This window comes from Equus asinus, chromosome X, assembly GCF_041296235.1.
Source record: "Equus asinus isolate D_3611 breed Donkey chromosome X, EquAss-T2T_v2, whole genome shotgun sequence".
Lineage (NCBI taxonomy): Eukaryota > Metazoa > Chordata > Mammalia > Perissodactyla > Equidae > Equus > Equus asinus.
The window spans coordinates 42666577-42682937 of record NC_091820.1 but is presented as its reverse complement, the minus strand read 5'-3'; the positions used below and the strand labels follow the sequence as shown (position 1 = coordinate 42682937).

The following is a 16361-nucleotide window of genomic DNA, read 5'->3' as shown; positions in this document are numbered from 1 at the left end:
CCAGTTTCTGCCTATAAATACCTTCTATTTTGTACAACTCCTCAGAGTATCTCTCTACTTGCTAGATAGAATGCTGCCAGATGCATGAATCACTTAATGAAGCCAATTAGATCTCCACATTTACTTGGTTGAATTTTTGTTCCTTAACAAAATAGAAGAACTTACACTGGAATAATGACAATTCAAGAATTTAGAGATGAGAATTAAATTTATTAGCAACAAGCCAGACTTGGACAAAATGAAACTCAAGTAAATACGTTGAGATTTGAAATTAAGGATAATTAAGATGAAAAGATAACAATAGTCCATTTCTTAAAATCTTGATCACTTTAAATCCCATGGCTCACACAATGCTTTCCTGCCCGCTCCAGCCCCGCTAGGCTCTGTTGACCTTAAACAAATAGACGGCCAGTTATTTCTCGAGCAAGAATGGGTTTATTCAGGATCATCAAAGGATTGCAATTCAGGGTCTACAACCCTGGTGAGCCACGGGCAAGTCCAGAGCAACAAGGCAAGGAGAAACTCTTATAGAGGGCAACTGTAAACAAAGAATCCACTGCAGGAGACTGGGAGTTCCAAGTGTAGCGGCTTTTCATTGGCTGAGTTGTGACAGTCTCTCATTGGCCAAGCTTCTTGTCAAGAAGAGGAGGTCTTTCTTTTTCCTGTAGAGCTCTGCTATTGATGTAGACATGAGAGCTCCCCCTTCTGGGCTCCTCACTCCATTTTAAATGAGGTTTCTATTTATTAATTTTAACAACTCTCTAGAATCAATACCCCTTCCCTCGATTTTATTTCCCTTTGTCATTATTCTCTAGGTTCCAGGTAGGAGTGGTTTTTTCCTGCCCAAGTACCTGATAAATGCCACAGGGATATCTGCAGTGACTGAGGAACCTAAGATTCATATATTACCAATATGATATTGTGATTTATAACAGAAAATACATATTTGGTCTTCATCCCCATTTCTGGCACAGAGCTCCTAAAACCCTTGCAATTTCATAAGTGATGAGAGCCATAAGGGTGTCTTTTGTTCTGTTAATGAGACATTTTTGGAAAGCACCTAAATATGGGGGTTGGTTGCCAGTGGAGCCAACCACATCATTAAAGGGTTGGAACAGTCAGTCCTCCCACCCCAAGGGAGGAGAGAGGGGCTGAAGATTGAGTATAATCGCCAACGGCCAATGATTGAATCAGTCATGCCTATGTAATGAAGCCTCCATAAAAATCCAAAAGGACTGGCTTCAAAGAGCTTCCAGGCTAGTGAACACCTGGAGATTTTGGGAGAGAGGTGCACCTGGAGAGGGCATGGTAGCTCCGCGCCCTTTCCCCACCTTGCCCTATGCATCTCTTCCATCTGGCTATTCCTAATTTATATCCGTTTATAATAAACCACCAATCTAGTAAGTTAAATGTTTCTGAGTTCTGTGAGCCGCTCTAGCAAATTAATCAAACTCAAGGAAGGGGTTGTGGGAACCTCCAATCTACAGCTGGTTGGTCAGAAGCACAGATGACAATTGGACATGTGAAGGCCATCTGAAGGAGGGGGGCAATCTTGTGGGATTGAGCCCTTAACCTGTGTATCTGAGGCTATCTCTGGGTAGACATTGTAAGAATTGAACTGAATTGTAGGACACTCAGCTGGTGTCAGAGAATTGCTTGGTGTGGGGAAAATACCACCACATTGGGATCAGTACCAGAATCATAGCCAACCCTCAATTTTAGGGAGAGTTTCACAGGTACTAGTTTAAATGGACTAACCAGGATCAAATTGAGATCCAAAGGAGGGTAGAAAGCAGGAGATAAGTTATTAGAAACTCAGAGGGGGGCATCAATAAAGTAGAGGGAAAAGGTATCTTCTTCATAATTGTGCCCATAATTGGTCCAACTAACGGAATCACATAGCCGAACTCGTTGTAAAATAAAGAAGTTGTGAAAATTAATAAACAGAAACCTCATTTAAAATGGAGTTGGGGGGCCAGCTCCGTGGTGTAGTGGTTAAGTTTGGCATGCTCCACTTTGGCGGACCAGGTTCGTAGGTTCAGATCTCAGACAGGAACCTACACCACTTGTCAGTCATGCAGTGGCAGCAACCCACATATAAAGTGGAGGAAGACTGGCACAGATGTTAGCTCAGGGTTAATCTTCCTCAGCAAAAAAAAAAAAAAAAAAAAGGAGTTGAGAGGCCAGAAGGGGGAACCCTCATGCCCTACATCAATACCAGAGCCCAACAGGAAGAAGAAAGATTTCCTCTTTTTGACAAGAAGCTCAGCCAATGAGAGACTGTCATAACTCAGCCAATGAAAAACCACTATATTTTGAACTCCCAGTCTCCTCCAACGGACTCTTTGTTTACAATAGCCCTCCCAACAGTTCCTCTTCCCCTTTATAAAAGAGTTCTCCCTCCCTTGTTGCTTTGGACTTGCATGTGGCTCACCACGGTTGTAGACCCTGAATTGCAATTCTTTGTTGATCCTGAATAAACCCACTGTTGCTGGATAAATAACTGGCTGTCTATTTGTTTTAGGTCAACAAGGTCTTCAGTGACATGAGAAATCCCCATACTACCAGTGCCTAATTGTTCTAATAAATCCACAAATGTTACAGAATATCTAATGACAATCTGGGCAGCGAGTCAAAATATTCTTTGTCTTCATTGACCTTTTATCCATCCTACACTACAAAATTCAAAGAAAATTCCAGATCATATTGTTTTCCCAGCAGTGCACTTAAGTTTTAAGTGGAAATAACTGCATGGTAATTTTAAAACAGAAGAGCTCATCCACAACAGTCAATCCCTCCCCTTCTAGATGAGGACAAGTCTGGTTGTATTTCTGTAAAACAGCCCCCTGACAGCACACATTTGGAGACTTAAATACCTGCATGTAGCAGGCTCTGCCAGTGCCCCTCCCAATCCCCTTACCCTTTCGACTTTGGCACACACCAGCCTGACTTCCAACCATCAGCACCTGTATTCCTTTGCCTGAGAGCTTTTCTTTGGCCTCTTGAGGCCCGCTTTGGCTGCCCCTGTGAGATGCCACAAGTGCCTGGGAATTAATTCTTTTCCCCCACTTCAGGAGCAGCCCTCAAACAATGACAGGAATTGATGGATGAATATCGCAGCTCCCTTGCACTTTGGGTAAGATAACTCTGAAGTATATACTGGCCACTGGGTCCCTTGTTTCCCACAGGCATTGAGCTCTACTCAACCACATTTGTTACTGGTTTGATAATATGCCCCCTGTATTAGTTCCTCCTCTTCCATTTCTCACTTCCTCACTCCCTTACTAGTGTTCCTTTCACTTCCCCCAAAAAACTATTTACACTCAAATCCTTGTCTTCAAGTCAGCTTCCAGAGGAAGTCAAACAAAGACACTATGCAATTTTACATTTATCAAAATCAATAAAATGTCTATGAAAGTCATAGCACAGCTTGGAACAAAGCAACTTTCTGTCAAACTGTGGATAGATCCAGAGTCTCCAATGTGACTTCAAGATAACTCAAGAAACAGTGCTCAAATCTCAAAACAAAATTCAATTTAATCTGTTGCATAAACAACATGTGCCACACAGCATTTTCTGGAAGAAGGAAGAACTATGAAATGCAGAGTCAAATTCAACAACGATGCAAGATCATGACTCCATAATCGCTGGGAATCATTGTTTGCAAGATGGCCCCATGACATCTTCCAAGCTAGCTGTCACTAGAGCTACTTAATATGTCAAACAAATTGCCAATAAATTACGTGTTCATCAATGGTGAAAAAAACATAGCTGCTGATCTGTAAAATCATACACCCTTGAAATGGGAACCAAAGATGGCACTGGATAGAAACCCAGTAAACAGCAGCTGCCCAGTGGGAATAGCAAAGCTGTGTATGAGTTCATGGGCCCTGGATTTATTTGCTTTGACATTTTTAAAAGGAAATTTAATTGGATTATGTCTCCTTCTAGTTTAAAATTTTCTACTGTAGTACAGGCTACCAGATGCATGAGAAGAAAAGATTGGGAGCAAATTAAATTCCATGCTTCACTGAAACAAGGCTATTTTTATTCCTCCCAAATGTAAGGCTGATAGAGTCACGTTAGTGATTTCACCCTGTTACTCCTTTCTACTCACTCAAAAAAGGACGTTTCCACGGAAAGTATCTATGAATCTGTAGAAAAGTCCAGTAGTATGTGTGGAATTGAAACTGCAGTTTTCTTGGATTTTCTTCCTTCTAATAGGTTGACATGACCTTAGCAATAATCAAATTAAGTTGACAAAATCATAAAAACAATTACATTTCAGTAAATCAAATTGAAATTAATTTTGGGAAGAAATTTTGCAAATACTTGTTGAGATATCAAGAGCATTCTGATGACATGAGGAAAAGCTCATATATAAAACCAGGAGATTTGATGATATTCCTACCCATTTCTGTCTTTACTGTAATGTCAGTATTTCACAACTGCTTCCCTTTGCCCTAGACAAAGCTTCAAGAGAGTTGTCACCTGTGTCAGTGTAGCTAAAATAGATGTAGCTCCTAAATAAGAAAACTTTCCTTGAAACTGTATTACAGGGAAAATAACATTTTCAAGAAGACATGAATTTTTTTGAGCTTTAGTAATAGGAGTATCCATACAATTCAAGTAGACACCATCCAATGCTTTAAATCAAAGTGGATTCTAGCACTATCATCCCCTACTAGGTCATGGCTTTGTGTTAGGTAATTGGTATATGTTTACCAGTTATTTTTTAAATCTAATGAGAATGATTAATAATCTTTTATGTCAATTGTTAAATTTAACCTAAAATATTAGAAATAACTGTGCTTATTTAAAGAGTTGACACTAGCCCCTAACTATATAATCCTTACTCGCAGGAATGCCTTTGAGTCTCAGCTTCTCATCTATAAATTGGGGATGATACTTATTCTCACAAGGTTGTTGGGACAATAAAATGTCACAGTGTATTCCATCCTCCTAATACCAAGAGGAGCTCCTCAACAAGTGGGGTATCCAAAGATGAATTCCAAGGTGCACCCGACTGCCCCCTACTCCCCATTGCCAAGGCTATATATCATCCTGTTGTGACAAGAGAGAGCTTTAGAGCCAATTGCTAATGCTTCTGCATTTCCAGCGCTCATAAAATGAAGCCTCATCCAATTTTTCTCAGAAACGTCAAAAGATAAGACGCTAGTCACACAGTGCAAGTTATAAAGTTTATATGAGAACCAATTTAGTGTTATTTTTTAAAATGTGGCTTTTGAGATTAACCAGACAGGCTCTAAACAGCAGGACCTATTTTGCCGGTTTTACAGCTACCATCTGTGAACAAGCACAATAGAATAGAAATGGGGTCTCCAGGCCGTGACAGCACCAGGGCAACATGCTGAGACCACAGATAGTCACATAATGGAGTGAGAGTTAAATTACAGCCCCAATGGCTCACCATGGGCTGCTGTGGGGGCCAGGCAGAGGCCCTGCCAAGGGAGCTCCTGAGAATGCAGGCTACAGGTCACAGCTAACAGTCACAGTGGGTGACAGTCAGCTTGCACCCATCCACATAGGAAAACCTCTCATCAAAGGGAAGCATGACTAATCAAAGTTAGACCAGCTACAACCACAGTCCTCTTTGTAAATTTTGCTTGCTTGTTGTTGAATTCCAGTCCTATTAGCTGAGGCCCCCTAACCATCACACGTAGGGAAGCCCCATCTGAGTCCAGGGGACCAGTCCTGACATCCAGCAGACCAAGCCCCAGGAGCTGTTAGTCGAGACCTGGCCTTATACCCTGGCTGTGGGGCTTGTTCACCTGAGTCCGAGTCCTTATTCAGGTAACAGATTGTGCTGGGTCATTCTCTCTCCATTTGCCCCTCAAGATGCATTTTCTGCCCTTTTCACTGAGCTCTCTGACCTAGGAGGCAGACCTCTGTGGATTGCATCCCCCTACCCCCAGCTTCGGTGTTCTCTGGCTTCTGGGTGGGTCCAGCCAATAGGAAGCAGCAAGAAATCATGGTATTGATTCCACTTCCCCTCCCCCTGTTCCCTCCCTGCCTGGCCAAGGTTTGGCAGTAGCTATACTCCTCTACTTGCTGCCACTGCTCCAGCTCCTCCACTGGGCTCCAATAATACCAGTCCGTCCCTGATTCTCCAGACCTAGGGACAGTAAAGGCTTCCCACACTTGCTAGTTCCTGAGTGCTCCACTGCCCTGATTGGTTCCCTTAACCCTACCCACTCCTCAGTCAATAGTCCCTTCATTAAATCCATATCCATGATTCCTTGGAGTGTGTCATGTGTTTCCTGCTGGAGCCTCAACTGAAACAGACACTTAGTCTGCTCTGCCCTGGGCGGTGCTGAAGGCTTGGTTCAAGCCTGCTGACTGGCTCCCTCTGATTACTAAATGGTGCTAACTTCAGGATTCCCCAACACTGTGCTCCCTATTTTGGAGAGACACCCTGCTGGAAGTCCTCGATGCCCTGCCCCTCCAATCCCATGTCTTGTGTACCAGACCACCTTCCTAATCAGGCTCAGATTGGCTGAAGCCCATGGTTCTGTTCCTCTTTTTTGGCCCCTCCCTGCTCATCCCACACACTGTAGTTAATCAGGCTAGACTGGGAAGGTATTCCAAATTCCTACCCTTACTATCCATTCCATCCATTAACACTGATGCAAACAGAATTGGTGTTGAATCTAGTACTGAGGCCTGCTCAGCTTTCATCAGCCAAGAAGTCCCTTTTCATTTCTCGGTGAGATCCTCAGTTGTGGGGAAAAGATCCTGTTGAGGGCAACATTCAGTCCAGGAGGAAAGACATCCAGGTTCCGAGTGGGGCAGGTGCTGGTAACTTCTAGAGAGTGTTCATGGCATTTCTGGAACTTCAGCCAGAGCCAGCCTGTCCAGTTCATGCACTGGAGGAAGCATGCAGATGCCCAACCCCTCACCTCCACACTGGAGCTCAGCCTGCCATTCCTTGTTCTCACCAGAACTTGAACCTCGTCACAACACACTCAGCACTGAGTCACTTTCAAAATCTGGTGGATCTTGTCCTAAAGTCCCACGTGTGACTTTTTGGCTATGGCAGCCTCCCCAAATGTTGGTAATTCCCAAAGCTCTATGTGAGGTTTTATGCGCCCAACTGGGCCCCATGGACCTACACATCTGGTCCAACTCCTCCATGGCCTCTTCTGGCATAAGCACTCTCTTGTCAGTCCCTTGCCACGGGTGGAAGATCAGACAATGACCGAGGAGCAGGGGTGGGAAGGAGGCTGTGCCACGCTGCCAGGACCCCAGGTGATACCAAGAACAATCAACAAGGGCTTCAAGAGTGGTTGGTTGCCAAGCTGTGATGTATCATCCAGAATCTCCTTGAGGAAGGACTTGGTGGCCCCGCTGCTAGGAGCCTCCCTCAGAGACTGCCTCAGCTACAAAGTTATCTTGGTACCAAGAGCCACATTGCCTAAGGTCACATGCCTTCCTAAACCATCCCACAGGGATAAAGGTCAGGCCATTTTGACCCAACTCAGGACAACTCTGAAAGGCTATTCTAGCTTCAGAGCTCCCTGTGAACTGGCCAAGGCTGTCTTTGGGCCTGCATCACAGCTCAACTTTTCTCTGCCCGCTCCTGCTTTCTTCCCCTTTGTACACAGGTGTTGATCTCAAAGACACTCCTGAATAAACATCCTGCACATTAGACTCCATCTGCTGCCTGAAGAACCCAAGCTGTGACAGGATCTGACCCAGAGTATCTCAGAGCATTATTAAATATTAACACTGAAGCACGATCACATGGTTCAGGAGATGTTATGCTTTTCACTACTAATTTTACCATATGAACTATGCAATATTACTCAAGCTATTCATACTAAATATTTTCACATAAGATTATAGACTCACTGGTGACATTCCCAAGCTACCTTATATCCTCTTTATGAAAAAATAACAAGCTTAGGAGCACCAGAGTGCTGCAGACTCTGGAATCTAGTTCTCATTATTGGTTAAATTGATCAGGTACCATTTTATATCTATGTTCTTTTTTCTTTAACTGGCTGAAAAGGAATGGCACCTTCCAAATATCTCCCACAGACTGAGCCACTTCCACGCTTGGTCAGCAGAATTAATAAGAGACTCTAAGAGTAAAGTTCTCACCATAAATGAGTAACAATTGGAAGAGCCTACTGCTGAAGGACAGGCCCTTTCTGATGCTACCTTCCTCTTCTGTAACTTCTAACTCTTACCTTCAAGGACAGAATCACCGATCTTACCCTTGGAAGTTGACAGCTCAGGGCCCAGCCCCTGACTTGAGGAAGTAAGACATCTCGACTTTACAAACAATAATAATAGCTAACATTTAAGCCCTTACTGTGGGACAGGTATTGTGATAAGTGCCTCAAGGGTATTGACTCAATCCTCACAACCATCCTGATGGAAGTACTATTCTTACTTTCTTTTTTTTTTTTTTCGGTGAGGAAGACTGTCCCTGAGCTAAAATCTGTGCCAATTCTCCTCCATTTTATATGTGGGATGCCGCCACAGCATGGCTTGATGAGGAGTGTGTAGGCCAGCACGCAGGATCCAAACCTGTGAAGTCCAGGCTGCTAAAGCAGAGTGTGCAAGCCTAACCACTATGCCACCAGGTCGGCCCCTCTTATCCCCATTTTTGAGATGTGGAAACCTGAAAAATTGAGTAACCTGCATAAAGTCACCCAGTCAGTCAATCAGAGAGCTAAGGATTTGAACTCAGGTTCATGTGATTCCAGACCTTCTGCTCTACACTGCCTCTCTAAAGCACCAGAGGTCCACAACTCAGTAATTGTTCCAGTTGATAGAGTAGGCAAGAGATGAAATGGGAGAGGGGTGGCTAAAGAAAGAGTGGATCTTACAAGATACAGCACCCATTTATGATAAAAGCTCTAAATAAAATGGGTATAGAAAGAAAGTACCTCAACATAATAAAGGCCATATATGACAAACCCACAGCAAATATCATTCTCAATGGAGAAAAACTGAAAGCTATTCCTCTAAGAACAGGAACCAGACAAGGATGCCCACTTTCTCCACTCTTATTTAAAATAGTATTGGAAGTCCCAGCCAGAACAATCAGGCAAGAAAAAGAAATAACGGGGATCCAAATTGGAAAAGAAGTAAAACTGTCACTATTTGTGGACAACATGATTTTATATAGAAAACCCTAAAGAATCCACTAAAAAACTTTTAGAAATAATAAATGAATATGGTAAAGTTGCACGATACAAAATCAACATACAAAAATCAGTTGCATTTCTATACACTAACAACGAACTGGCAGAAAGAGAAATTAAGAATACAATCCCATTTACAATTGCAACAAAAAGAATAAAATACCTAGAAATAAATTTAACCAAAGAGGTGAAAGATCTGTACACTGAAAACTATAAAACATTGTTGAAAGAAATTGAAGAAGACACAAAGAAATGGAAAGATATCCCGTGCTCTTGGATTGGAAGAATTAACATTGTTAAAATGTCCATACTTCCTAAAGCAATTTATAGATTCAATGCAATCTCTATCAAAGTTCCAACACCACTTTTCACAGAAATAGAACAAAGAATCCTAAAATTTATATGGAAAAACAAAAGACCCAGAATAGCCAAAGGAATACTGAGGAAAAAGAATAATGCTTGAGGTATCACACTCCCTGATTTCAAAATATACTACAAAGCCATAGTAACCAAAACAGCACGGTACTGGCACAAAAACAGACACAAAGATCAATGGAACAGAATCGAGAGCCCAGAAACAAACCCACACACCTATGGACAGCTAATTTTCGACAAGGGAGCCAAGAGCATACAACGGAGAAAGGAGAGTCTCTTCAATAAACGGTGCTGGGAAAACTAGACAGCCACATGCAAAAGAATAAAGGTAGATCATTATCTTACACCATGTACGAAAATCTACTCAAAATGGATTAAAGACTTGAATGCAAGGCCTGAAACCATGAAACTGCTAAAAGAAAACACAGGCAGCATGCTCTTTGACATTGATCTTAGCAGCATATCTTCAAGTACCATGTCTGACTGGGCAAGGGAAACAAAAGAAAAAATAAACAAATGGGACTACATCAAACTAAAAACCTTCCGCATAGCAAAGGAAACCATCAACAAAATGAAAAGACAACCTAACAAGTGGGAGAAGATATTTGCAAACCATACATCGGATAAGGGGTTAATATCCAAAATATGCAAAGAACTTATACATCTCAACAACAAAAACACCAAGAACCCAATTAAAAAACCGGCAAAAGATCTGAACAGAGATTTCTCCAAAGAAGATATACAGATGGCCAACAGGTACATGAAAACATGTTCAACATCATTAACTATCAGAGAAATGCAAATCAAAACTACAATGAGATATCACCTCACTCCCGTGAGAATGGCTATAATTAACAAGACAGGAAACAACTGTTGGAGACGATGTGGAGAAAAGGGAACCTTCGTACGCTGCTGATGGAAGTGTAAACTGGTGCAGTCACTTTTGAAAACAGTATGGAGATTCCTCAGAAAATTAAGAATAGATCTACCATATGATCCAGCTATTCCACTGCTGGGTATTTATCCAAAGAACTTGAAAACACAAATGCATAAAGATACATGCACCCCTATGTTCATTGCAGCATTATCCACAATAGCCAAGGCTTGGAAGCAACCTAGGTGCCCATCAAGGGACGAATGGATAAAGAAGATGTGGTATATATACACAATGGAATACTACTCAGCCATAAGAAATGATGAAATCCAGCCATTTGTGACAACATGGCTTGAGGGTATTATGCTAAATGAAATAAGTCAGAGGGAGAAAGTCAAATACCGTATGATCTCACTCATAAGATAAAAACAACGACAAACACATAGCAACAGAGACTGGATTGATCGTTACCATAGGAGAAGAGGGAGGGAGGAGGGTGAAAGGGGTGACTAGGCTCACGTGTGTGGTGACGGATTATAATTAGTCTTTGGGTGGTGAACATGATGTAATCTGCACAGAATTCCAAATATATTATGATGTATATCTGAAAGTTACATAATCGTATAATCCAATGTTACTGCTATAAAAACAAAAAGTAAAAATTAAAATTAAAAAATAAATAAATAAAGTGGGGGGAAAAATGAAAAGAAAGAGTAAATCTTTGGCCTTCCCAGGCAGAGACTCCTCTTCAGTGTGGGTGGTGTTTCTTTTGTGGGTCCTTAAAGCAATTTAATGGGTCACCAACTAAATTCAAAACAGAGAGAGAAGGGGGGGAGGAGAGAAAAGAAAAGAAAGGAAGAGAGAAAGGAAGGAAAGGAGAGAGGAAAGAAAGGAAAGATCATACTGCACCACATGTAGTTATAATAGTATTTTTTCATGAAACTTTTGTTCCATTGTATATGTGCAAGCTGGGTTTCTATGAAAAAATGTCTTTCTTACTGTGGGTTGTAGTACCAAAAAGTAATTATATTTCACTCAAACTCAACTGTCATCAGGAAAACAAAAATTAAAGTAATAAGATACCACATGTTTTCAGAGGCAAAAATGTAAAAATAATTTGAATGCCTATCAAGAGTGAAACGGATGAATAAATTATTCTATATCCACAGTACAGCTATTAAAGAATGACTTAGATCTACACATACTAGAGAAATTTCCCATAGTGCAAAAAACACACTGCAGAGAAGTGCATGTGGTATGACCATATTTTTGTAGAATAAATGATGAAACCCCCAACATATAGGTAAACATTTGGGTGGTGGATTAGGTGGAATGGAAAAGGAGAGAAGAAGGAAGGAAGGAAAAGAACAAGAAAAGCAGTTGCTAACTCGCAAAAGTCAGCATGTGCGTCATTCAGGATCCCATAGCAAACAGAGGATATATGCAAACTGTGTAAGTTGAGAAGAGTTTAATAAAGTGACTACAGGCAGGCAGACCTCGTTTTACTGTGCTTCACTTTATTGTGCTTCCCAGGTATTGTTTTATAGAAATTGAAGGTTTGTGGCAGCCCTGTGTCAAGCAAGTCTATCACTGCCATTTTTCCAAAGCATTTGGTCACTTTGTGTCTCTGTCACATTTTGGTAATTCTTGCAATATTTCAAACTTTTTCATTATCATGGTTATTATTATATTTGTTATGGTGATCTGTGATCAGTGATCTTTGATGTTTCTATTGTAATTTTTCGGGGGAGCCAGAAACCACATCCATATAAGATGGAGAACTTAATTGATAAATGTGGTGTGTATTCTGACTGCTCCACTGACTGGCCATTCCCCTGTCTCTCTCCCTTTCCTCAAGCCTCCCTATTCCCTGAGATACAGCAAGACTGAAATTAGGCCAACTAACAACCCTACAATGGCTTCTAAGTGTTCAAGTGAAAGAAAGAGTTGCATGTCTCTCACTTTAAATCAAAAGCTAGAAATGATTAAGCTTAGTGAGGAAGGCATGTTGAAAGTCGAGATAGGCCAAAATCTAGGCCTCCTGTGTCAAACAGTTAGCTAAGTTGTGAACACAAAGGCAAAGTTCTTGAAGGAAATTAAAAGTGCTATTCCAGTGAACACATGAATGATAAGAAGGCAAAATAGCCTTATTGCTGATGTGGAGAAAGTTTTATTGGTCTGGACAGAAGATCCAACCAGCCATGACATTCCCTTAAGCCAAAGCCTAATCCAGAGCAAGGCCCGAACTCGCTTCAATTCTGTGAAGGCTCAGAGAAGTGAGGAAGCTGCAGAAGAAAAATCTGAAGCTAGCAGAGGTTGGTTCATGAAGTTGAAGGAAAGAAGCCGTCTCCGTGACATCAAAGCACAAGGTGAAGCAGCAAGTGCTGCTGTAGAAGCTGCAGCAAGTTTCCAGAAGATCTAGCTGAGATGATTAATGAAGGTGGCCACACTAAACAGCAGATTTCTGGTGTAGACATAACAGTCTTCTATTGAAAGAAGATTCCATCTAGCCTTTTCATAGCTAGAGAGGAGAAGTCAATGCCTCCTTTCAAAGGACAGGCTGACTTGCTTGTTAGGGGCTAATGTAGCTGGTGACTTTAAATTGAAACCAATGCTCGTTTACCCATTCCAAAAATCCTAGGACCCTTAAGAATTATGCTAAATCTACTCTGCCTGTGCTCTACAAATGGAACAACAAAGCCTGGATGACAGCTCATCTGTTTACAACTTAGTTTACTGAATATTTTAAGCCCACTGTTGAGAGCTACTGCTCAGAAAAAGATTCCTTTCAAAATGTTACCACTCATTGACAATGCACCTCATCACCCAAGAGCTCTGATGGAGATATACAATGAGACTAATGTTTCCACACCGGCTACCACCACATCCATTCTGCAGCCCATGGATCAAGGAGTAATTTCAACTTTCAAGTCTTCTTATTTAAGAAATACATTTCATAAGGCTATAGCTGCCACAGATTGTGACTCTTTTGATGGATCTGGGCAAAGTAAACTGAAGACTTTCTGGAAAGGGTTCACCATTCTAGATGCCATTAAGAACATTCGTGATTCATGGGAAGAGGCCAAAATATCAACATTAACAGGAGTTGGAGGCAGTTGATTCCAACCCTCATGGAAGATTTTGAGGGGTTCAAGACTTTTGTGGAAGAAGTAACTGCAGATGTGGCAGAAATAGCAAGAGACTAGAATTAGAAGTGGAGCCTGAAGATGTGACTGAATTGCTGCAATCTCATGATAAAGCTTTAACAAACGAGGAGTTGCTTCTTATGGACAAGCAGAGAAAGTAGTTTCTTGAGATGGAACCTACTCCTGGTGAAAATGCTGTGTAAGTTGTTGAAATGACAACAAAGGATTTAGAATATCACATAAACTCAGTTGATAAACCAGCAGCAATGTTTGAAAAGACTGACTCCAATTTTGAAAGTTCTACTGTGGGTAAAATGTTATCAAACAGCATCATATGCTACAGAGAAATCGTTTGTGAAAGGAAGAGTCAAGCAATGTGGCAAACTTCATTGTTGCATTATTTTAAGAAATTGCCACACCCACCCCAGCCTTCAGCAACCACCACTCTAATCAGTCAGCAGCCACCAACATCGAGGCAAGACCCTCCACCAGCAAAAAGATTATCACTCGCTGAAGGCTCAGATGATGGTTAGCACTTTTTAGCAATAAAGTATTTTTTAATTAAGGTATGTACAGTGTTTTTTTAGACATAATGCTATTGCACACTTAATAGACTACAATATAATATAAACATAGTCTTCATATGCACTGGGAAACCAAAAAATTTGTGTGACTTGCTCTATCGCGATATTCGCTTTATTGCAGTGACCTGGAACCAAACCCACAATATCTCCAAGGTATGCCTGTATTTACAAAGGCGTGAGAGGTGTTTGGGAAAACCAACAGGGGATCCTCTAGTCCCTTAGAAGTCGTAGCAACAGGCGGCCATTACCACCATCTGGGGCCGAAGGGGCATGTGAGGGTGGCTACCAGAACCTGGAGTAGGCATCTATATGCAGAAAACCTCCAGACAGGCACTACGGACCTTGGTAGGAAGAGGCAGTAAATCTATTGTATCTATTGTGACTGGCAAGGAGGGAGATGACTTCTCTCTCCTCCTACCCTCTGCTCTCCTGTTGGTGCATCCCATTGGCCAACCCAGCTGCAGGCCAGAGAGCTAGGGGACCCATTGATGTGGCCCCCAAAGGTCAGCTGCCCGGGACTCAGAACAGGGTAGAAGGGGCTGGAGAAAAGTCCTAATGGGACAATTGGATGATATCCAACACAGAGTACTATAACATTAAATGAAAAGGTAGAATATAAACTCCATCTATCATTTTTCTTTTTATATGTAAAAACTAAATATTTACATGGATAAGAATTAAAGGGTTATCAAATGACAGTATTGATTTGTTTTTGTGATAGTATCTTGGATTCTAGTTAATTAAATCCAGTATCTTCAATAATAATCACATTTAAAAGCTCTGTTTCTTTTTTCTTTGCAGTAAAACAGACCTGAGTTAAAATTCTGACTCTACACTCGCTATTTCTCTAAATTCCTCATGTCTAAAATGGGAATGATAAAAGTACCTACCTCGTAGGGCTGCTATGAGAATTAAATGAGGTAATAGATTTTGAGGTCTTACAACAGTGCTTGACACATATTAAATGGTTTAAGTGTTTGCTGTTATGGTCACAACGGGATTTCAAGAGCTTTCTAATGGGTCTACCTGTCTCTGTGCCCCCTCTCCAATCTACTCACCATCCTCAAGCCACAGCAAGCTCCCTTTAAAGGGTACACCTGATCATGTCACTCTCTTACTTGAAACGTGTCCATAGTCTCCAGACCTTGCAGGACAATACTCAAACCTCACCCTTGCAGGTATCTCCAGTCTCATCCTTCTCCACTCCTCCCTTTGTGCCTTCATTCCAGCCACACCAATTCCTTCTGGTTCTGCACAAGCGCCATGTTGTCCCATGTCAGAGCCGCTGTTTGGAATGTCTTTTCCATACTATGCTACTTTCCTACCTTGCTAACTCTTACTACTCATCATTGAAATTTCAAGTGTCACCACCCCTGAGAAGAGTTCCTGCTACCCCACCACCACCACCACCAGTCTGATTTATAAGAAGCTTCCTCCTCATCCCATCATATTCCATGCAAGCTGTATCACGCCATACTCCAAATCATGAGTGTACTGATCCCCCCATCAGCAGTAGGCCCCTCAGAGGTAGCAATATGAGCTTTGTCTCTGGACCCCAGCACAGAGCATAGAACCTGCTGAGATGGATACTTAGTCATGATTTGTCTAAGAATTAAATTTACAAATGAATGACTTAAGTAACTGACCCAAAGTCACTTAGCTAAGCGAGTGGCAGAGGCAGAATTCAACCCCAGCTCTGTTTGGCTCCAAAGGCCATCACTGTCTCCCAGCAATCTGGAAGTTCTAAGACTGTCTGACACTCCAGAATAGCTACATGCCTGAGGGAACTCCCTAGGGGCACTAGACTAGTTCAGGCCAGAATGAGCTGGTCAGTAGAGACCGGGAGAAATAAATGCCTCCTTTCTGGGAGTATCAACCACATGACATTTGCTTTGTCAAGGGACTTTCCCAAGAAAATCAATTTCTGGAGCATGTTAAAATATAAACAAACCACCACTCACCCACCCACTCCTTAAAGACAATTGGTCCAAAGAGATCTTAGAGAATTCAGACAATTCCACAATGTTGAGAGCACCATCTGATCACACGAACTTTGTTTTCCCTAACCAAGCATTTTTTGACTGAATTTTTATTTTAAATTTGGCTGCACTGTGAAATGTGCATCCCCATACTATACTGTTTCACCCAAGGCAAACCTGTGTGCACAGCCACAGATACAGTGGGGATTCATGACATATGCACCATT

General features: G+C 41.7%; 1 protein-coding gene across 7 annotated transcripts in view; it reads right to left on the bottom strand.

Moving 5' to 3' along the window:
- Positions 1–16361, bottom strand: part of EFHC2 (EF-hand domain containing 2) — a 254737-nt gene that overhangs the window by 81451 nt on the left and 156925 nt on the right. The window lies entirely within an intron of this gene.